The sequence below is a fragment of the Falco punctatus genome, assembly GCF_963210335.1.
Source record: "Falco punctatus genome assembly, chromosome: 10".
NCBI lineage: Eukaryota > Metazoa > Chordata > Aves > Falconiformes > Falconidae > Falco > Falco punctatus.
Window position 1 is genome coordinate 4,405,809 of NC_137590.1, and position 22,036 is coordinate 4,427,844.

At 42.7% G+C, this 22,036-nt stretch overlaps 1 protein-coding gene across 1 annotated transcript in view; it reads left to right on the plus strand.

The window, feature by feature from the left end:
- The window catches only part of LOC308071089 (uncharacterized protein), a 356,490-nt gene that overhangs the window by 36,742 nt on the left and 297,712 nt on the right, over positions 1-22,036 (plus strand). The window contains exon 8 of the mRNA XM_080405988.1: positions 3,247-14,651. The gene's annotated coding sequence lies outside the window, so the exon portion shown is untranslated. The remainder of the gene's footprint in view (positions 1-3,246; positions 14,652-22,036) is intronic.

The window sequence follows — 22,036 nt, forward strand, 5'->3', positions numbered from 1 at the left end:
GCATTATAAAACAGAGGGAGATCTTCTATTGTTTGCAGTTAGAAAAAATATTAACTTGCTTCAATCCCAAAGTGACTGATTAGCTATGCTAAGCCAGCCTGCATTTGTGTTCAAGTTCAGTGCTTATCGCAGGTGAATTTCAGCCCATGTGGATGCTGGGTTTTTCAAAGGGACACAGCCAGTTTTGCTTTCCCACGTGGCAAAGCAGGAGAGGTTGGTTTCTTTTGGACTTTATCTGTTCCCTGAGCAGAAAAGGGATTGGGCAGTAGATTAAGATTTGAGGCTCAGTTCTGATTTCTCCTGTAAATATCCTGCATGCCCTCAAGAAAATTGATTTATTGCTTTCAGCCTTGATTCCTCACATGTAAAATTGGGAAAAAGACTTTGTTTGTGGCCCGCTTATTTATATGGGCATCTCTTGCACAATGTGTGTTCTTCCTATGTGTCCGGTACTCTACTTGGTGCAGTGAGTCTCATTCCTTCCTTGGCACTCTAGAGAGCAGTTTCTATTGCAGAAATCCTGATAACTATCATTAAAATAAAACTACTGGAGTGAGACCGAACCTTCCTGAAACACTGGTGCTTTAGATAGAATTTGAATGTAAAGCTCACCAGGGTTTGGTGGCTGTCCTCTGCCTGTAGCTGTCAACGTGCACCACCGACTGTCAGGATGAATGATGGATTAACAAACGTGTAATGATTTGCCAGGAACAAGCAATACTGCCTGAGTGACATGCATTCCAGATGTGCAGAGAAGAGGGATGTGTGGCATTGTCTCACTCAATAACATAGGATCTGGCAACTGGAAAAAGCAATGTTTTTCATCCATTACAATGTGCGTATATATGTGGATCCTGGAAAATACAGACCTGAAACAGGAGGTTCTGAATTAATTTTTTTGGTTTTTGTTTTTGTTTTAATCCAAGGATATGATTTGGCAGCAGAATGTGAAACTGCCAAGCTGAAAGGCTTTGTGCTCTGTTTTTCTCTAGATGATAGTGGGGGACCAGCTGGGTTCACTGGACTCCACAAGGTACTTTTGTTTATGGATGAAGCCATGCAGATGGGGATCAAAGGTTGTGTATAGCTGCTGTAGAGCACGCTGAGACTGAGAGAGGTCAGGCACCAGAGATTAATTTCTTGGCTGGTTAGAGCCAAGGTTTAATAGCAGACTTGGAAAGGACAGTGATTGAGTTTACTGCTAGCAGAACCTATAGTTCAGGTCAAGTAAAAGGAAGCAGCTAAGGGGCTCTGTGTGTTGGTTGCAGGAGAAAGTCTAATGGCTTAACAATATGTGGCCTTAACAAGACGTATGATAGTTGCTGGCACTAGTCAGCTCCGCACTGCTGTGCTGGGGCAGGGGGTAGCGAGGGGAGACGCACCCCTTGCGTCTGGTACATCACCATTAACAAAGCAGGCGCTTCTGGGGCTAGGCTAATGCTCACAGCGAGGCAAAGCAAACACACAAAGGAAGCCTTGTTAATTCTGAAAGTGAAGAAGAAAAAAAAGGCAAGCCCATTTTTCTAAATAGGGAAAACGATGTATATGAGGTGCAAGGGGAGGATGTATTTTCTTCTTAGATTTTTGAATTGCATACTTCAACAAACCCATGTAGATATCAAAATTCCCAGAACCAGGGCTAGGTGACCTATTTTGGCTAAATCAAGAACTGATTCTGATTCTGAAACTAAAGTGTACTCTGACCTTAACTGTACCCTGACTTTTCATGCTACTATTCCATTACACCATCGTTTCTAAGTTTTCTGTTTTGTTTTGTGGGTATTTTTGTGTGTTTGTTGTTGTTTTATTATATAGTTCTATCCTTTATTGTATTTAATTGTATCTAACTACACTGTAATTTTGTTCTCCCTGGGTTCAGAAATGCTCTTGGATAATTTCTTTTTAGAACATACATTACAAAAAATCTAGTCAGGAGAATTTGCTTTGAGCATTTGAATGATGTTGTGTGTTGTTATAAGTCACATAAAGAATTTTGCAAATAATTTCAGACTGTTATAATTTTGGTGGAGGCAGCCTGGCTGCATGCAGGAGAGACTTAGTGCATGTCGTACCTTGACAGCTTGGTGCTATGGACCTCAGACCAAAATCTGCAGGAATAAAATTTGTATTTCATTGGTGATTTGTCCTGGAGCTCCCATGGAACGGGAAAATTGGGATACTATCACAGGCAGGACATGACCATGATAAATGTAGTACTATCAGGATATATCTTAGCTATGCGGAAAGCACCAGTTTGACTCCACGTTAGAAATTCCTCATTCTGTGGCTCTGAGCCAAGTGCTTATTGGATTTTTGATTAAAACACTTTCCTATCTGGTCCTGCTTTAAATTCTTTTTCTTGGAAGTCTCCTGGATCATGTGAAGTTTTGGTTTTTTTCACCTTGGTGTGCTTTTTTCTCAGGAAGGTAAAAGAAGCTGCACCAAATGACTGACGTGGGTTTGCTGGTTAGGCACAGGTGGGATTCCTCTCCCAGAGTGCTCTTATGTTGTCTCTGTCCATTAAACTTGCTACAAAAACTATTGTCACAACTCTGCAGTCTCTCCTGTTAAAGTAATTCTACTCTTTTTGGAAGTAAGTGCTTGTTGGGCCACAAAACATGACGCGATCATGTAGTGGTTAGGATTCTCATCAGACGCTTGGACCCCTACTTCAAATCACTTGCAGAGAGGTCTTGTCTCAGGCAGTTGCTGTGCTGAACTCATGGTGACTTGCAGATCTCTTACGACATTTTTCTGAAAAGTTTCTGGTTTTGCCATCATGTAAAGTGAGAAAAACCCCAGGTTTGTTATTTTTTGAAGGTTGTTTTCTTGTCCAGTTCAAATTAGCAATGCAGAAGAAGGAGTTTGGACTCTTCTTTGGAAGCCACTAATATAATGTGAAGTTTTGCCTTTCATGGAAGAAGATTTTGGAGAGGACTTGTGAATCAAAGCTTGAATCAGTCTCTAGATCTGAGTCTGATCCGTAGCAGTGGAAGGGGCATGTTACACCAGGTTTGCCTGCTGCAGGCCTTGTTCCTCCTCCAGAGCACCCTGCAGCAGCTGCTGTCATAGGCAGAACAGCAGAGTCAATGGAGCCAGGTCTGCTCTTTGCAAGCTGCGGCTTTGGTGGTTTTCAGTATGACATGTCATCTTTAATATATTTTTTTTTCCCTTTTCTCTTCCTCTAGAACCCGCGTGTTTTGGCTGGGTTTCTCTAACAGAGGTGCCAACATGCTTTTTTGACAGAACTGCGTGAAACACCCGAGTTCATAGGGGCTGAAGGACAACTGTCACAGACGGGGACGTGACTGCTCTGGCTTTGCTGACTGTATGCCAGATTTGAAATCTGTGGTGAGTTACTCTTCCTTGGATTTTTCACTTTTTGTTCACCTTGTTTAGGAATCACCAAATCATTTATGTTTTCTCCTCTGTGTTTTCTTTTGTGTTTTTGTTTTTTTTTTTTCTCCTATGGGGGAAAAATACACAATGGAGATGAAAGCATCTCCACTCCAGATTCTGACAGTCCCTGCCCTGCCCAAAACCAAAGTGTTCTCACACTGCATCGCTCTGTAGGATAATGCAGTTATGGAGACTCCTGAGAAAGTATTAGAAAGGGAATTCAGCACATCCACGATTTTACCAATACGAATGGAAAGTCAGAGCCCTGCCTGTGAGCAGACTTGAATTTACTGAAAGATGGACAGAAGCAACTTTCCAATCCTGCTGCTGTGCTGCTCCTTCTCAAACCAAAATCAGTCCAGTTTTATCAGCCTTTTAGTCCCATCTCAGCTAGGCTTCTATTTGATCTGAAATGTGTAGTACAGGATATCCAAAGCAGGATAGCACAGTATATGGTAGAAATGATGCTTTTAAAAAACCGTAGCTTGCTCTCATTGCCCTGCAGATTGCCCTGCATGTTCTCCCTCTGCTTGTACCACCCAGTTTCATGAGCAGGACTCAAAGTTTGGGATTCATCCTCTTTGTCAAAGTTTTTGGCCACATGAGCAGATGCATTAAGGTGCTTTCCTGCAGATTCTCCTCTAATTGCTCCAAGTGCTGTGACCATCAAGCAGAATTCCAGTTGGTAAACTCTGCAGCTTGTGGACAACTTTTCTTGCCAACCATGCATTACAAAGGGCTAATTGTAAAAGTGGTGCACCTGCTGGCTCCCTTGGTGGCTGGAGCCAACAGGAAAAAAAATAGTAATTTATTAATGATCGAGTCACAAATAGTAATGAAAACAATAGGAGCATCTGAAGGAAGCGCTGCCGGGGGCAGAGGTGCAGGTGCTCTGTGCCCTGAACAGGCTTGTCGGCATTTTTATAAAGCTACTTTACAGCCCTTATCAATTTCCTACTGCTTTCTGTGTACCCCCTGCCCCTTTGCAAATGTTTTGCCTGCACAACAGGCTCAGCATTTCTTGTTGTAGGTGATAAAATAGCTGTCACCCTGTGGAGGGAGGAAAAAGGCAAAAAATAAAAATGTTAGGTCCAAAGAAACAAAGCAGAAGAACACATTTCAGAGCAAACAGACGAGTGCTAATGGAGCCGCTGAGTCGGCACAGGGAGAGCGATGATGTGATTGTAGCTGAGGAATGCTACAAGTTTTGGGGTGACAAATACTGGAGGGCAAGAGAGGCTCATTCCTTAAACTGAGGCAGTACCTTGTGTTTCTTGGATTTCAAAGGTGACCGGCACATGCACACACCTCAGCCAACACCACCCACAAGGAATTTTGGATCTAGCAAATCTCTCTGAGAATCTCAGCCGTAATTTAAAAAACTACATTACACTGGCGACTCCAAGACCTTTTTTTCTTAAGTAGGCAGAGCAGAAAGCACTGCCAATTTTAGCAACCTCCTTGTACCGTTTGGGTGCTTAAGTCATCATAACATGTGGTCATGTGTCTCAAAATACAGTGGTTCTTGGAACACTGGGATAATACAACTGATATGCATAAATGAATGCAGAATCTTTGAGAAAAGGTATGTCAAGCTAAATAGCTCATTTCCTTGCAGCTGGCTTTCACCGCCAGCGCAGCGCAGCACCCGCGAAACGTGGCAGCTGATGACAAGTTGCAGAAGGATCACAAAGACAGTCAGTGGGACTTGATGATCTCAAAGGTCTTTTTCAACCTGAACGATTCTATCATTCTATGATCAGGTCATGGCAGTTTCTCCTCATGCCCAGGGATGAGGTCAGAGATAACATGCTGTGTGTAATCTTAATGTTTGCCTTTCCTCTGTTTTGACCATCACACATGGCTTTAAAGTGTTACTTTCCCTGATAGAAAGCATTACCACAGACATCTGCTTGACGTGCTTCATCCTGTGCGTGGTGGCAAGTGCCTGCAGCGCTCTCCAGGGCTGCATCTGGTAATATTACAATCCAATTCATCTTGCAATGAAGGAAAGCTGCGCTAAGTGGAAAATTCTTGCACTGTCATGGTTTAAGTGGGATTTGGAGACTTTTTAGGCTGGTGGGAACTTGCTTGTGTGCCTGAGCCCGTGAGCTGTTAACCAAAGTCTGTGGGTCTAGAAATTATAATTTCTCAAGATGTTGCGGGTGTAGATGTCTCAGCAGAAAGGAGTCAAACTGAGAAGGCAGCCTGGGTCTGGCCCAGTTGTGTACGGGCCCCATATCCTGCATTTACTAATGTTACACAGTTTATAGTTTATAGTTTAGTTACAGTTTATAGTTTAGTGAGCACACCACAGCCATCATGGAGCAGCTGCCACTGCCTAACCAGTCAGCACGACAGACCAATGCTCCCCAACTTTTCACTGCCTATCCTGCATTTAAGGGAGCAAAAGAGATGCTCTGCCTTTGACTTGATTGTAGTGGAGACAGAGAAAAGACCCCAAATACCTGTAAGAAAGAAAACAATGTGTCTCCCCTCCAGTGGCCCAGATCAGTTCTTCCTATAGTCGAGTCACTCTGCCTAAGGGCTGTTAAGTCAAAGAACCAAAAGCACCATCGTGCTCTGCATCAGATGCGGAGTTGCTTTGCCTTTTTTTGTATTTATTAATGTTGCTGTTCCTTTGTCTCCTTTTATTTTTCCCTTTTTTCTTTTCTTTTCCCATTCCTTCCTTCTCCCCTCACACCCCCAAAATCCCAAACCCTCAGACAAATGCCAGCAATGTATGAGAATGACTTAAAGCGCGTAGTTATTTGCCTTAGAGACAGAGCTTCACCTTTTAAAGTTGGTTTTTTTGTTGTTTTTTTTTTTTCCTTCGGAACTAGGAATCTTTTCCTGTAAAGTTAGCTGAAATCCTTGTGAATTAACATGAATTCAGGAGGTGTATATTTTGAGAACCGTGTCTAATCCTGTGAAAGCAGCGCTAGGAAGGAAGAGTTGGCAATGCTAATTATTGCCCAGTGATTTGAGGGAGGACCTGCATGAAGCGTGGCAGTGTTAACACGACTATGATGGCATGCAGCATGATACATGAGGAAAGGTGAAGGCAAGGCTCATATATCGCCATAACACTGAATCACTAATAACTTACAAACAGTCACCATTTGCTCTCTGCAAAATTAACCTCTTGTCTCCTCCAGCCTGCAAATCCGGTATATAGTATAGGATTTTAAGCTTGACTATTGAAAAATGTCCCTGCAAAGCTGTCCATCAGAACTCTTGCTGCTTTCTGGAGAGTATTATTAATAAAGTTCTCCATAGCAGAAATGGGACTCTTTTAGAGCTCAGATAAGGTATTTTCCCTGTTAAGCAGCTGGGCTGTTTGGCTGTGGACAAATGCAGTGATGAATGACGGGTCAAGGATGGAGCAGGCTGATTTCTTTCCAAGCTTGACCTTGTCTCTGGTCTGACAACTGAAATGACAGATGCATTAAAAAGTTATTTATTTAGGGGAGCTGCAGTGCATCGCACTGTTTGCAAGGTAGCACCTAGTTTTCTAAGAATGTTAGAATAAAGGCTGCCTGAGCCATCCCCTCCGTGCCTGCCGCTTGGTGTACCGCTCGCTTTCTGCAAGCAGCTGCTGCGAAAGCAGGCAGGCTATCCCGTACATTTGTCAGTGATATTCTGTGAACTGAAAGGCAAAAATGGAGCAGGGTCCATGCATAGTGGCATGCTGCTGCCAAGCAAATCACCTGCATATCTGCAAATCACCCTCCTGTGGAACAGCATTAACTAACTATGAAAATGCACCTGAAGGTTTCTGGGCTGTTAAAGGCCCAATGTTCTGGATAAAATGGAACACTGAAGATTAAACAACTTCTGCTGTTCAGCTTCTTACAGCCTCAGTGCACTTAGGAGGCTTTATTTTTTGTGACTTCGGGATTGTTTCTAACTTGTGGAACTGTAGCGTGCTTCAATATCCACTATAGCTGGAACTAAAGGAACAGTTTTGCTTTTTACCTTCATACTGTGGGACATGTGGATGGAGGGGTAGCCAAGCTACATGCCACAGGCAGTCACACTTCATTTTTGGGAAACTGGTTATTGCTGAAAGGCAAAAGACCTCAGCCTAAATCTACAGAAAAATGCATGCATAACCCTTCGTACTTCTACATGTGCCTGCCTAACCTTCTGCTGCAAGTATGAAAGCTGTTTGTGTTTTTTTGAACTAGACCATTATTTAGAAAAATAACCTTGTCTATACATGGAACTGCTGGGCATCATGTTATATCCTCCTGATGAGAGCTATTGTATGGACTAATTTGTAAAGCAAGGTTCAGGAAGGAGGCCATGTGCCGTGACTCTGCATCCTTTTGGAGTATCGGTTGAGTTTAGATTAAGGAGCACCATAGGAAAACCAAGGAATTGTCACTGAGAAATTCAGTAAGTCTGTTGACCTCAACAGAATTACAGCAGTTGATGCCAGCTCTGAATATAGCCCTTCTTCCATTGCCACCTCCCCTCTCCCAGATAAAACCCCTTTGAAACAACTGCAGCAGAAATTGTGAAATGTATGCAAAAGCCCATTTTGCTTGACAGGACTGTTGGAAGAGCTGGATATTGGTGGGCATCCAACTCACATTAACTTCAGTGGCAGACTGCAGCCATATTTGAGTGACTTTGCAAGTCCTTTCTATGACTTTCCAATTCAAATTGATATGTGCAGTAAATCTGCAGTATCTTTACAGTATTTCATATGTCTGTTACTTTCAGAGGTCTAGTGGCTGGGTCTAGTACGTGGATGAAGCTTGCCTGGAGGCAGCACCTGCAAGGTTTTTCCAGCAGAAAAATCAATGGTCTGGTATAAGGAATGATTTTGTGTAATACCAAAGAAAAAGAGTATCAGCTGTGCACTCCAGATACAGTATTGACTGCAAGTACACTTGTTCATTTGTGAGATACAGGGAATTCCAGCCAAGGCTAGGAAGGCTCGACTACACTGCTCCATAACGTAGCTGTGACTCCTATTGCCTTCAGAGGGGTTTGGATTGGGTTGCAAATAGGCAAAATGCAAACCTGAATTACCTAGCTATGGAGGTGTGTTGTCCAAGACTCTTCTTCTTCTCCTGGTGTAATATAAGCATGGCAAACATCAGAAAAGTTGCTCAGAACTAGCAGCATCAGTATTTCTTGACTTAATGTGAGTGGCCTCAGGTGGTGAGGGCTCGCTTGCAGTTCAGCAAGGAAAAAAACTGATGTCCTGTTCCTGTTTACAGGTTGGATCTTTACAGTTTTGGGTGTTTTGGGGGAATGCAGGGTGTACAACAGGCCTAGGCTAGCTCTTAACCTAGCACAACAAAGGCTGGGGGAGGGGCGGGAGAAGGTATGCTTTCCACAATGGCCTGTTTAAAACATTACAAGCAACCTCTCTTCCATCATGAGTCCTGGTTTAAAACTACTGCCCTGGGGCATAAAAATCAACTCCTAACAACTTCCAGTGGGACCACTATTCCATCAATGTTCCCATCAAATGTTGACTCCATGATTAATATTCACCCTCTTTCTTCGTTAATCATCAGTCTTCATTCATTTTTTTGTAACTTCCCGCTGACAGGGGTAGTGTTCGTAGAGCAGCTGGTAGGGAAAACAGAAAGAGCTGAACTGCTGTACACAAGCTGCGAAGGGAAAAAGCCACCTCGGTGCAGTGTGTCAGCTCAAAATGATTCCTAAAGATGCAATTTTTTTCCTAGTCCTAGAAGCAGTGGGGCTGAATTTTTTATAGTCTGTGTTAGATGGGACCTTACGATGACCCATGATTACTATTGTAACTGGGTTTGTACTGTTTTCCTCGAGTGTCATAGCCCCCAGTAATTTAGAGCAGGAACTACAGTGATGCAGAACAAACAGTCAGGATTTGGCTCATAAAATTAAATCTGTCCATGATCCTAAAATAGAGTTTTGCAATTAACACTTGCACTGTAATTTGTGAATTGGAAATGTTACACATGAGACTGAATCTCTTCCTCACTGCCCAGCCTATGAATTGAGACTAGTTATTGCTTTTTCCCTTGTCCTGTCTCTCTGGGCAGTTGAAATTGTCCATCCCGCAGAGGGAAGGCTCCCTGACTGTTGTCCAAGACACTGTTTAAACACGTAAATTCAGTAGTAGGTATGTTTGGGGTAGATATGCACTCCTAGACTAGATGCTGGACATTAATTTACTTTCAAGAAAGCAGTATGGCACTTTCTGTTTGCTCTCAACTCTGATAACTTCATACAGAGATCTGGAGGTTGCATTCCCCAGACTTAGACTTTATCCCTTGAGAAGCTTTGTAATATGTGCTTTGATTTGTTTGATAGAAATGGTGAATAAGGTGTCCTTACCATTGTGATTGTGGTAATATAAGCAAAAAAGAAGCAAAAAAAAAAAAAAAGACAAATACTTGAGTTATAAAATCTAGAGCTTGGTTTGGTCCTCTCAGATGTATCAGAAATTCTGTATGAATCAATATTTAGGTCAATGAGTTGGACATTAAGTCAACGAAGTCAAAACTCACAGGACAGTCTTGCAAGTAAGAGGAAGATTAGTTTGTTATGGCTTTTTTTCCTAATCAGTTGATGGTACATGTGTAACCAGGTCCCTCAGTGTAGATTTGCAGCTTGCACAACTAATGGCAGTCACACACCAGTGACGGAATGGCTGACAGGACTTTGCTAGGAGTCCGTCTTCCACTTCTCCAAGAGAGAAGGACCACCTTCAATCTCAGCTTTTCTTTATCATTTCCTTTCCGGGATGATTTTATTGCACTGGTGTTTTCTGCCTCTTTCCCATATAGAGCATGCTTCTCACAAGTGTGTCATGCTCAGGAGACGTGCTGGAGCATCCTGCCTTATTAGAGCATGTTTCCCTTCTGCTTCAGACAAGCACAGAGAGTCATTGGTTTGGGTAATATATTTATTCATCATCCACACGAAAAAAAAATCTTGCCCTGTGTAGCTGTAGCATTCATTGACTGGCATTAACAGTGAATGCATGTGTACTTCCATACATAGCAAATTTTAATGCAACTTTTCTGGGGAAAAAAGAAAAAAACCCACACAAATGGGTTTTGTTTCCTTGTACAGAACAATATTGCCTCGAATGCAGGGCTTGTACTTGTTTGCTTATTTTCTGTTAACTTTTTTAGGATGAATCTTTATCATTAAAGATAAAGCTAATAAGAAATAAAAAGTTGCTCAGTATAAATTGCATCTTTTGCAACACAGGTGAAGAAATAATTGAACATGGTAGAGTTCTGGTATCATTTGTGAAAGCATGATAGATTCAAGGAAGGTCAATAAATAGGTAACAAAATGACACTGTTGTAGTGCTGGGCTGGATAAGCACCCACTGTAACTTTTGCTGTTTCAGTCAATCAGAAATGAACTTTGCTGCAGAAATAATTTAAAAATGCAGATCTCAACTGATTTTGGATTTTACACATCTTAAATTAGAAAACTTTTAAGTTGCACTAAAAGTGTTTACGTTTTATAAACCAAAATTATGCTAAATCTTCATTATTTTTTCCCCTTCTCTTCTAGGCAGAATTAAGTCACTGCTGTAAGTGTTTAAAAGCTTTCTCTATGTTCCTAATATTTTTTTTTCAACAACTTAAATAATGATGCGTAGGTGTTACTTGATTTTTTTCTCTGCCTTTATTTTCCAGGTTGTTTACCAATATCTTTTCCAAACTTCCTCTACATTTTGAAACCTCATTTGCCATTAAGAGAAATGAAGCATTAAAAAGAACAGTGAAACATTTGGATATGATTCTGTATGGGGGAAAAAAGGGCAATAGCCAGGACGTAATTATAGCTTTCACTTCATAGCATTTGATGAAGTGAAAGAAAGGATACAAACTACATTCAGCTTTCACTAATAGTATTTAAAATTGGTGGCAGAAACTTTACATTATCAATTGAAAGCATTGCACAGGAAGAATTTTGGGTTTGACTTTTGTTTATGAAAATGGGGGTGGTGGTGTATCTTGTATAGTTTTTATTCCTTCTTCACCAATTCCAGCTTAAATGTCAGTATTGGAAGATTTTTCTCTCACAGCCTTTGCTTTTCTGTCAGTTTTGTGCCTTGATAGTTCCTGTTTTCAAATCTAAGGCGATTTGTCTGGTATCAGAGAGAGACGAGTCTTTTACTGGTTTTTATTTACTGATGCAGAAGCAAAAGGATATACTGTTGCTGTAAACGCATGCACAGACTGATTACACACCATCTCGACATCTAATTTATATACTCCTTCCTTACTAAATTAATGTGAACAACTGCAGAAGCCTGCTAGGAATGTGCAAGTGGCTACATTTAAATGTTCTCATTTTTGTACACAAACTGTGACCCATATTTGAAAGTGCTTTTCAAACTGTAGATTGCTAAGGGTGTGGAGGTTGAATAGCTCCACTACTCAGCATGCCCCTAACGTTTGTGTAAGAGATAAGCGAAGTTCGTCCCATTGTTTTAGAAGAAGGCGAAAATCACCGGTAAATTTGGACAATCCAGCATCAGTGTTCTCATTATCACCTGAGTGTGGCTATTTATTCTTTAAGCGATGTTTTGGGTTAGAACGATCTTCTTTTCTCTCATTTGTATCCCGACAATTGTCAGCTGCCTGGGCACTGGCTTCCTAAATCTGCATCCATCTGCAACTTTATTCAGGGAAGTTGCTTCTGTCCTAGCATGTCCCTATGGATCAGTGCAGGATCCTGACAAAACCCTTTTTCTTTCCCTCATCTTTGCCTCAGCTTCCCCACTTAGAAAACCATTGAGGCTCCATCTCTGCTATGCAAAGTGATTAGCGCTTAAATGAAGAAAACCGTGAAGGTGTTGATGCACCCTCATTTGAGCAATGATACACCTTTGTCCTATGGGAATAGTGTCGTTTTAAACGGCTTAAGCCCTTTTGTCTTTCAGAGCTATTAATCACGTTTTTGCATTCAGAAAGCAGTTGGAACAGCAGTAGGTAGATAACTCCACTTACTTGTGTGAGGGGTCCAATAACAGATAAAATAGCATATTATCCCTTTAATTACTACAATTGTAGATCACATTTCATGTTACTTTTTAGACAGGAAATAATAGTGGGGGCCTACAGGGAAATGTTATTTGATTGCCCTCCTCCATTACCCCAAAGGTTGCTTGCTGTAGCATCAATAGCATGAGTAGGAAAGGTCTCCAAAGGACAGTTTACCGGCTCACTCAATCCCCGGCTGCAGCAGCTGCTGCTAAAATAAAACAAACATCAGCCATGATTAGCCATGCAATGGGAAGAGTTGCTATTAGCTGAAGAGGACAGTTGTTATACCCAAGTGTCTGGACCTTGGAGACTACCCTTGGCTGGGCCTGTTCGCTGCTCTTGTCTTGGAAGAGAGCTGGGAGCGTGGCACCGGCTGCCAGGCAGGGTGGTACAGCTCTGGCGGGGCTGCTTGGCTCGCAGGGGCTGGTGAGCCCCAGCACCCTGGGTGCTTCCGAGAAGGTAAGGCACCAACTGCAGCCTTACCAGGGAGGGAACATGTTCAAGGGAATAAAGATAAGAGAATTAGTAATAATAATTTTTGTTGGGTGTTTACTTTTGAAGCGCAGGGCTAGACTCCTTAAGGAGGAGAACAAAACTACCCTGTGAATACTTCCCTATCACCAAGAACTGTGAGTACAGAAAGAAAACACATCAATGCTCATCAGCAAGGGCAAGACCTTTACGTCAATGTTCATTTGCAGAACAAATGTGCTGCCGTATCCTCCCTGGGGTTGTAAATATCCCCTTTATGCTCGTGCAGGAAGGGCTGTTAACAGAGGTGGATGGGTCGCCCTAATGGGCAACCTGGCTTAGTGTAAAGGGAGCCCACCCGTCCCTTCCTCCTTGCCCATCACCCCTTTTCAGAAAACTCAAATACTGTCTAAGCACCATCGTAGTAAAGGCTGATCACCGGGCTCTCTTTATGGTCCTCCTTTCCTCACGTGGGGCAGCAGGGGGAGAGGTCTCACCACCCTGGCCCGCAGATGTGTATTAGTGGGGGGGAGCCGGGACGCTCAGCAATCCCCGCCCCCCGCCCCCCAGCTCACCTCTGCAATTGCAGGGCCGGAGCACAGTGGCAGTTACCTTGCAGCAAACTGGGATAGGAACCCAGAGCACACCAGCGATTGTGCTGCTGCTCGGCGGAGCTGCCTTACCCAAGGAGTGACCCACCTCTTAGTAAATGCCACCCGACCTGGAGCAAGCGTATGCAGCTTGCACTCACCGTGGCAAACTTGTGGTTCCTCTTCATCTCTCTGTGGGAGGATCGGAAGGTACCGGTTTTATTTTCCTGCTAAGCTGCTTTAACCCAGGTTGCTGCGGGAGTGCAAAGCTCTTGCATTTATCAGCATTAAATAAGAAGCAGTAAGCTCTTGGCCATGCTGTGAAGAGCTTGCCTTTCCTGGGTAGTAAATCTGCAGTAACTCTCTCTTACAGTTTTATTGAGGGTTGTCAAGTGTTTATTCAAAAGGCATTTCCGTGCATTCAACAGTCTTCTAATCGGGTAGTGAGTGGTAATGTTCTGTCCGGACAAACTGTTACTGCTGTGGTAAAATTTGCTCTGTTTAGTCAATAGACTGTCCACGTTGGGAATTTGCTGGGTGGAGAGAGGAAGCAGTGCTGTATTGGCATACGGTTTCTACAAAATGGAGTTTGAATGTCACTTAGAGAATCAGCTTTCCCAGAATGTCTGGAACGTGTCCTGTGCTGTCTCAAAAAGCACTGTAAGACAAGAAAACCTGTAGAGAGACAAATCTTCATTCAAGAATGCTTGTGTCAGGCTGGTGTCCACCTTGTGTGGCATGGCTGAGCCCCAGGCAGCCACCCAGTCCTCATGGCAAGCACTACGGAGGTGCCCATTGCTGAAAGTGGCTGCTGCTGCTTGCTGGCCCCATGCAGCGTGAGCATCCTCCACTGCTGTGTGCAAGGAACGTTTAAAGGTGGTCTCCACCTTTAAACATAACAGAACCTGTTAATTAGCAGCGTGGTTTAGAATGAAATCCTTTTCTAGGGCCATCTGGAAACCTGGAATGGGGACTGGGAGGAAGTGTGTGTGTGTGTGTGTGTTAGGGGGGGGGATTTGAGGTTGGAGATTGGCTTGATTTATTCAGAGAAAATAAGTTAATTTTGCATTTGCTCTGTCTCTTCTTTTAGCTACTGGTTGTTGGGATGAAGGCGTCAGAAAGGAAGTTGTCAGATGAAGGGGATTGGAAAGGATTCGGCCAAACTTGCCAGGTAACAGTGAGTTATTTCGGACACAATAAAAGCAGGCCCACATCTGGATAAGGTGTGACCTACCTGTGGCTGTGTCCCTGCCCGCGTCTGCTGGGCTCTTGTGTCTCTCCTGCTGTCAAAGCCTTCTGCCTGCACGGGATGAGCTCCTGCTCCTTCCTCAGAGGGAGTCAGAGGAGGAGGAGGGGTGGTTCAGCCATGCTAATCCAATGTGCACCTGGACAGCTGGTACTTCTCGCAGTGCCTTCATTTTAAAGCTATCCATCATGCTCAGGGGATCACATCCAGGCCCTGAATTGCAGAACTGGCACCTTGGGAAGTGCTCAGCTGTGAAAACTGACTTGGCAGGACAGCTTTGCCATATGAAAAAAAATGCTTTGACTTTCTTATTTTTAAATGCTAAGTTAAATGAAAGAGGCTGAACCAACTCGTAGGCATTTTCAGTGGCTATATGGCCCTCCTGTGTCCTGCTGTTGGATGGATACAGGCAAGTCTGACCCAGGTGAATAGATTCAGTACAGATGGGAATGGGCAGACTTGCATCTGCAGACTGTCACATCTTTAGAGTTGGCCTCAAGTGTCATGTTGAACTTCAGCCTTCTATTCATGTGTGCGTCTCCGTGGCAGAATGGATCAGTGAAAAAAAATTCAGGCTCTTAGGTCAGAGGTGCAGACTTTGGGGCTGAGGTTTGATCATCACAGGATGCTATGGTGCTCGCAGATGAGAAGTTTGGGCCGGTGTGATATCAGGTGCAATGGGTCTTAACTTCTAAGTTATTTGAATGCTGTGCTTTGGGATCTGTACTGCCATTCAGGTGAGGACAGCTTTTTGAGGGACCAGCTGACCTCAACCTGATGATCTGGAAGTGGAATGAAGTTATACCAAAGAACAGCTGATGAATTTTCCCTGGTTTTATTCCTGGTACTTTAGATTGCATTGGTTTAGCAATTTGCAGGAGTGGATTGCATAAAGATAATAGGAGGCTTAATTAGTGTGCAAAGTGCTTTGAGATCTTCAATGAAAGGTGAAATAGATGCAGAAAGTTATCTTCCCTCCTCCTCAGAGGCTGTATTTCAGTAATGCATGAAGTGACCCCTAAAATATGATATTAATTCTGCAAAGCACTTGGGAGTTCTGAATCAAAGGTGCTATGCAAATATATTCTTACTTTCCTTTACCAGTCCGTTTGAGCCAGCCAGTCCACCATTACCGGTGATTCTCATTTAATCAGAATTCAGCCTTCAAATTTTCTGCAAGTCCATAGATAAATAAAGCAGCAGCCGTAGTTGATCATTTATTTATAAATCTATTTATAATCTATGTTTTGCATATTAATCAAAACTACTCCATGTGGCAATTCCTGATTAAGAACCATTTTTTTTGTCTCGTCTCTCTTGCCCCTAGATAATATGCAAAGAATTAGATTAGAAATAGTTTTTATAAATAAATTATGATAAACTCCTGCTTTATTTATATACTCAGACAATGGTGCCACTGTTCCAAACACTGGATTTCTCTTTCCTTCTCCTCATCTTCCTATCTCCCTGCCATGTTGTAAGCTACACTGGTTGTGGCACTCAGAGTGGTCCTTTAAATGGGAAATGTTTGATTTTTACATGGAAAAATGCCGCTTCCTGACTCAGGTGAGACAGCCCCGGGCCTGACCGAAGGCGGCATTGTCAGAAGGAGTTGAGGAGTTCAAGGTACTTCTTACGCACACAAAAACTAAAGGGGGGAGAGTGTATAAATTGAGAAAACATCTTGCAAATTTTGGGGCTGGAGAGTGTGACTTGATGGGCAGTCAGGAGGCAGAAGTGTTAGAAACAAGGGAATAGAGAAAAGCAGCTCTGAAAAAAGCAGGAGCTCTTTGAACCTGTCCTTGTAGATAAGGACTAAATACAAATTGTTTTTCTAAAGGTTGATTGGATGAAGATGATAACTGCAGAAAGCAGGTAGCTAAGGTCTTGATGACGGGAAGCTCTGCAACTGGGCAGCATCTCCCATGTTGCACACTGAGCTCTTGGGCACCCCTGAAAAATGCTAATAGCACATACTCCCTTTAGCTTTAGCGGTAAAAGGGCTGTGTCAGGACCTATGCATTTATGAGTTGCCATATTGCATGAAGCTTTTGATTTACTGTGAGACCTGACTGTTGAGTGCCAGCAGTACACAGGATCTGGGGGGCTGTGCTTTGCACCCCCATTGCCCAGGCATGATGGGTCTCATCCAGGTCCAGCCCCAGCACCTGCAGGCTCCTCCTCTCCCTGATTTTCCCTGAAGCAGGCTGCAAATAGAATGTAAACCAAGCTGCCTGGATTTTGTCAGCGTGCCCAGCTCCGCAGTCCCAGTGCCATTGCCATTTTGCAGGGATGCGGCTGTTGGCAGGGTTACACCGGGCTTCAGCTGCGCGGTGTAGGGCCAGGCTGTATCTGTTTGGGCAAACTGGGATGCAACCGGTGCGCAGAGCTGCTTCCATGGGAGGGTTTTGGAAGCTGCCTTGCACCCTTCAGGAGCAAGTATCCATTGAGATCAGTGTCTAGCTATACTTCTTGTGTCTAGCTAAATGAAGCTTTGACACTGTGCGGTTAATTCTATCAGCAAAATAGTCCTCATCTATAAAGGTGTGTCTAGCAGCTCCTATGTACAGTCAGTTGAAGTGTATATATTCCTATATACAATATAATATATATTTTATATAGGAATATAATTAAACACTGATAGTATCATATGTGCTGCATGTTTGATTTGGCCATGGTGGGACTAGTCAAATGTTTAAATAGTTTTAATTTAATCTAGGGGTTTTGGTTATGTGCATATTACCTGTTGTGTAAGCATTTTAGATCATTATGGAATACAAATGTGGCATTGCAACCAGTTGGCAAGAATTGAGGGAAGTTACCAGATAGCGTTAAGTCCCGGAGTCATGTGTATTTGTGGTACAAATCATGTTTCTAGCCTTAAGGGCTGAACGGAAAAGGTTTAAAATAAAACCTAAATACATTCTGAGGACAGGAAGAAAAAGAAACAAAGGGAAAAAAATCCCCGAATTTCTTAGGTCATGATGAAGGAGATCAGGAATTAGGGTATGACCAGGGCTGGGATACTTGGTTTCACTTCCTACTCCTGCCACATACTTTCTGTGTGACTTTGAACAAGACAGTTTTCTTTGTCTGTGTAAACTGGGAATTATAACAACTTCCTATGTTGTGGCAATGTAAGAAGACTAAATACTGCAGCGACAACCATATTATTTAAGAGAGAGTTTTGGATACAAACAGATAACTTTGAAGGACTCTGCCATGCACCTGAGATCTCTTCAATCAGCTATGAAGTGCAGCAGCTTCTGGGGTGGGACATGGCATGCCCTAGAATAAGAGCTGTCACGTTACAGAGTAAATGTTTCTGGAGAGTTGGTGTTACTGCAGCTTGCCTGAAGACACCAACTAAAGGATTTCTATGTGCACACTTGAAGAAACTCAACTTGTAAACACAAGAGTTTGGAGTTGAGTATTTATTCCTGTTTTGTTGCTCTGTTTTGCAGAGGTAGCTGCTCAGAAGTGGAGGCAATACGGTATCGGCTAGTCAGAATTTAACAGATCTCTAACACAGAGCAACAAATGTCTGCTGAGGGCCATTCTTCCACCAATCTAGAATTCATAGGTGAAAAATACTGAGCTAGAATAATGTTGAGGAGCAAGTTTAGGCTAAGAATGTTGTCTGAAATTATTTGTTCAGCTGACTGCTGAACTTTAATTTAAACAAGGGCTGATTTAGAAGAGCAGTGAGATACTGCGGTTTGGGCTTTCCACTCATTAGTGCTCTGTTCCTCTGGCTCCCGGCTTGCAGCCTTACACGTCTTACATGTAGCACTATGGCATTAGCCCTTGAGTACCTGATGGTGTGTAGGGCACAGCGTATAGGGCCAGGAATGCATGCCCTGCTGTGCTTTATCTTGCTTAATGAATGCTGTTCCTTCAGTGACTTTATTGCCTTCTGTGTGTTCCAGGTTCCTTAATTACTTTCTGCTTGGCAGACAAGATTCTTTCATTTTTTATTTTTTGTTAAGTATTACCAGATTCCCCAAACATCACTATCCGCAGGGAGAATGTCATAATAATTGAACCACAAACCAGCTATATGAAAAAGAAGACAAAAGGGACAAATTTAAGTCATCTCTTCTTTCACCATCAAAAAGAAAAAAAAGTAGAACTGGAGGCTCAACTATGTTCTTCTGTTATCTTTAGAAGAAGGGCATGAGACATCTCCACACATGCCAACTGTGTACACAAAGCCTGTGGGCAGAGCCAAAAGGTCAGACCTGGAGGCTAAATCAAGGCGTGGTGCATGATTAAACTGCCTGGTTGTAATTACGGCCTTTGGCAGTGAGGTTTCTGTTGAATTATCCTCTCTTTGTGAGGATGTAGACTCTCCATTGCTTTGCCTCTGCTGTTATAAATGACTTGATGAACTCTCCTTCTGTCCTATGTTCTAAGTTCTTCCATATTTGCAGCTGCACACTAACTCAGTGACTGTGAGCCCAATATCACCAACCTGTGCTTTTTTGTTTTCCTTTTAAGTAACATTAAGGCAAAGTGAATCTTGGTATTTGTTAGGCTATTTTTTTCTCCCTTCCTTTCCACTTGCATGAAAAACTTTGTGTTTAAAAAAAAATAATCACTAAGCTTTCCCCCCTTTCTTAGTTACTAAGACAAGGCTGAAAACACAACTCACTCTATCCCAATAGGGTCAAAATACAAAGGCAAATTCAAGCTGTGAAATGGAGTTTGATTGTTCATTTGTAGACTTTGTCTCTCATGATCTCAGAATACTGCGTATTTGTACCGATTTTCTCCTCCTCTTCTATTGACTATCCAAAAATGCCTTTTGTATTCTCTCCTCTGAAACTCAAAATACTGTAAAAAAACAACTTTGTACTGGTTATTCAAAAGTTGGGTTTAGGTAAGTGTCAGGGCTTAAGAGATTTTACTCTAAGGGTTTCTCTTTACAAACTTCGTAGAAAAAATGAGGAGAGCAAGCTTTCCTTGAAAACTAGTTTTATTTCTTGAATTTTTATCAAACTGAGAGGTGTCATTGTCCTGGCATTTTGGACTGACTATATAGCTAATGCTTTTTCCCTCTCAAGAGAGAACATAGGTTGCCTTTACTATGCATGTGATTGTTTGAGATGATTCTAACTTCCACAAAATAAGAATTGTATTTTTCTCAGCTGAAGACCCGTCTCTTTGTACATTGACCTAACATCCAGCCAGGATCAGTGAACTGAGGTGGGTTTTGTGGGCAGAAGGTTAAGACCTTGGGGACCAAATCAGTTTCAATACTTGCATCGTGCTAGTTAACAACCCTGGTGCTGTAGCTCCACCGCTACTGGGATTTTATTCACTGACTTGTCTGCCTTGCTAAACTATCTTTTCTGTTTTTAACTTCTGTGGAGGAAGAAGAGAGTCTTTAACTGGCATGTGGGAATTAATCTAGAAATCCTGTTTAGGTACTTCCTCAAGGGTTTTAAGGAGTGTAAAAAAAACCCAAACAAGCAAAAACTCCCACTAGTAACTGCCTCAGATGTCATCTGAAGATACGGCAGAACAGGCAAGAACATCAAAAGTGTTGGGAAACAAAGAGAACAATATGTGCCCTCTTGTGAGCATGCAGTGATTTAACTTCGGAACATGTGCGTCTTCTATTGAATTAGGATGTTGTGTTTGCAGGGAGACTTGCCTCTGAGATGATGATGATTTATTGCTATGCTTCATTTGAAAATTGGCAAATGGAGAAAACCAGGTGCAAGGCCAGGGAGGGATGAAAATTCTTGTCCATCGGGACACTTATGACCTTCCCAGTAAAACAGAAGAGACCTTATCCTGTGCAGCCTTCTGCAGAAATCATGTTCTGGCTTCAAGCAGAGGCTGTGGAGATACATGGAGAGGCAACCTTCCTTCAGTCTATCCGGGATCCCATGGTCCCTGACTTGTCCACCGGTGGAGTGACCCGTCCTGCGTGGAGGCTGTTTTCCTGGCATATAGGTCCTATACTGGGTCTGCAAGGGAGTGAAATGCTGGAAACAGCTGTAGTCCTTTTGAAACGTCTTACCTGAAATATTACAGGGTCGAAAATCTTGCCTTGGTGAAGCAACCCAACAGTCTGGGTATTCAGACAGGACTTCTCATTGTACCATGTGGGTAGAGCTTCAACGGGCAGGCAGGTTTGTGTGCTTTCTGGCAGCAACCGTTTGCCTACTGGAAGCGATGCGCTCCTTGGAACACAGGAGCAGAAAGGATGCATTTTCTTTTGTATCATCTTTTGTATCATCCTTGTAGCTAAGCACACCCTTGGGTTGAATTGTAAGCGATTCTAGGGTTAGGCAAACGTAAGATTTGCAAATGATGACTGAAATTTCAGCTGCTTGTAGTGATCTCCAACAGTTTTTGTCATTTTGTTGTTGTGCAGTTGCACAGGACTGAGCAGCACAGAGGAAATGTCTCCAAATGCTTTTTTTGGGTGTAAAGGCATAAATGGAAAATTGGTGCCCAGTAACTTGGCTGTAGGAAATAGATGAGATGACCCCAAGTACTGAAAACTTCAGGGACCCTTGCAGAGGTGCCTGCTTTTCTGGCATATCATAACCAATTAGGATCTCAGAGCTGTCACCCAAATCAGGTCAGAATAAACCCATTTCAGATAGAAATGACATGCCTAATTTCTAATCTACCCATAGCGCAACAGAGATCTGAGAAAATGGAAGACAGCAAGATATGTTTTGGGGAAAAAACCTTTTTCAATTTTAAGTGTTTTCTTACAGTGTTAAAATTTCTGTATTTCTGATGGGAACACAAAAAGGAAGGACCTCTGTTTTGCCTGGAAAAAAAAACAGCCTTGGCCAAATTCATGGCCACTTCTCTCTGAAGCTGAGATGGTGCTGGGGAAGTGTTGCAGAAAGCCCAAGGACCTGGATCTTTACATTGTTTATGGGAGGCTGCCCCTTGGACCCAGACAGAGGGAAACTCAATTGAATGCTCTTACAGGTATGGGGGTTTTTAAGCTATGACCAGAGACTCTTGCAGTGAAAAAGAAAGGCAATCCAGCAAGCTGCCTGCTGCTTACTGCCAACAGCTCCTGATTACTTCAGCTAATTTCAGGGCCTGGAAACATTGTTGACAATGTGATTTCTGAAACATAGGAAGTGTTACTTGGTGGTGCAATCTGTACCATATCTGTGTCAGGAGTTTCACTGCTGTCACTTGCAGCAACTTTCACCGCTCTATCATCATCTCCCAGAACTAATTACCTTAAACTGATGAAAGCAGATTTTTAAAAGTAAAATGCTTTCAGTTATTTGCTTTTCACGTTGTTTATGCAGTTGTTTTAGCAT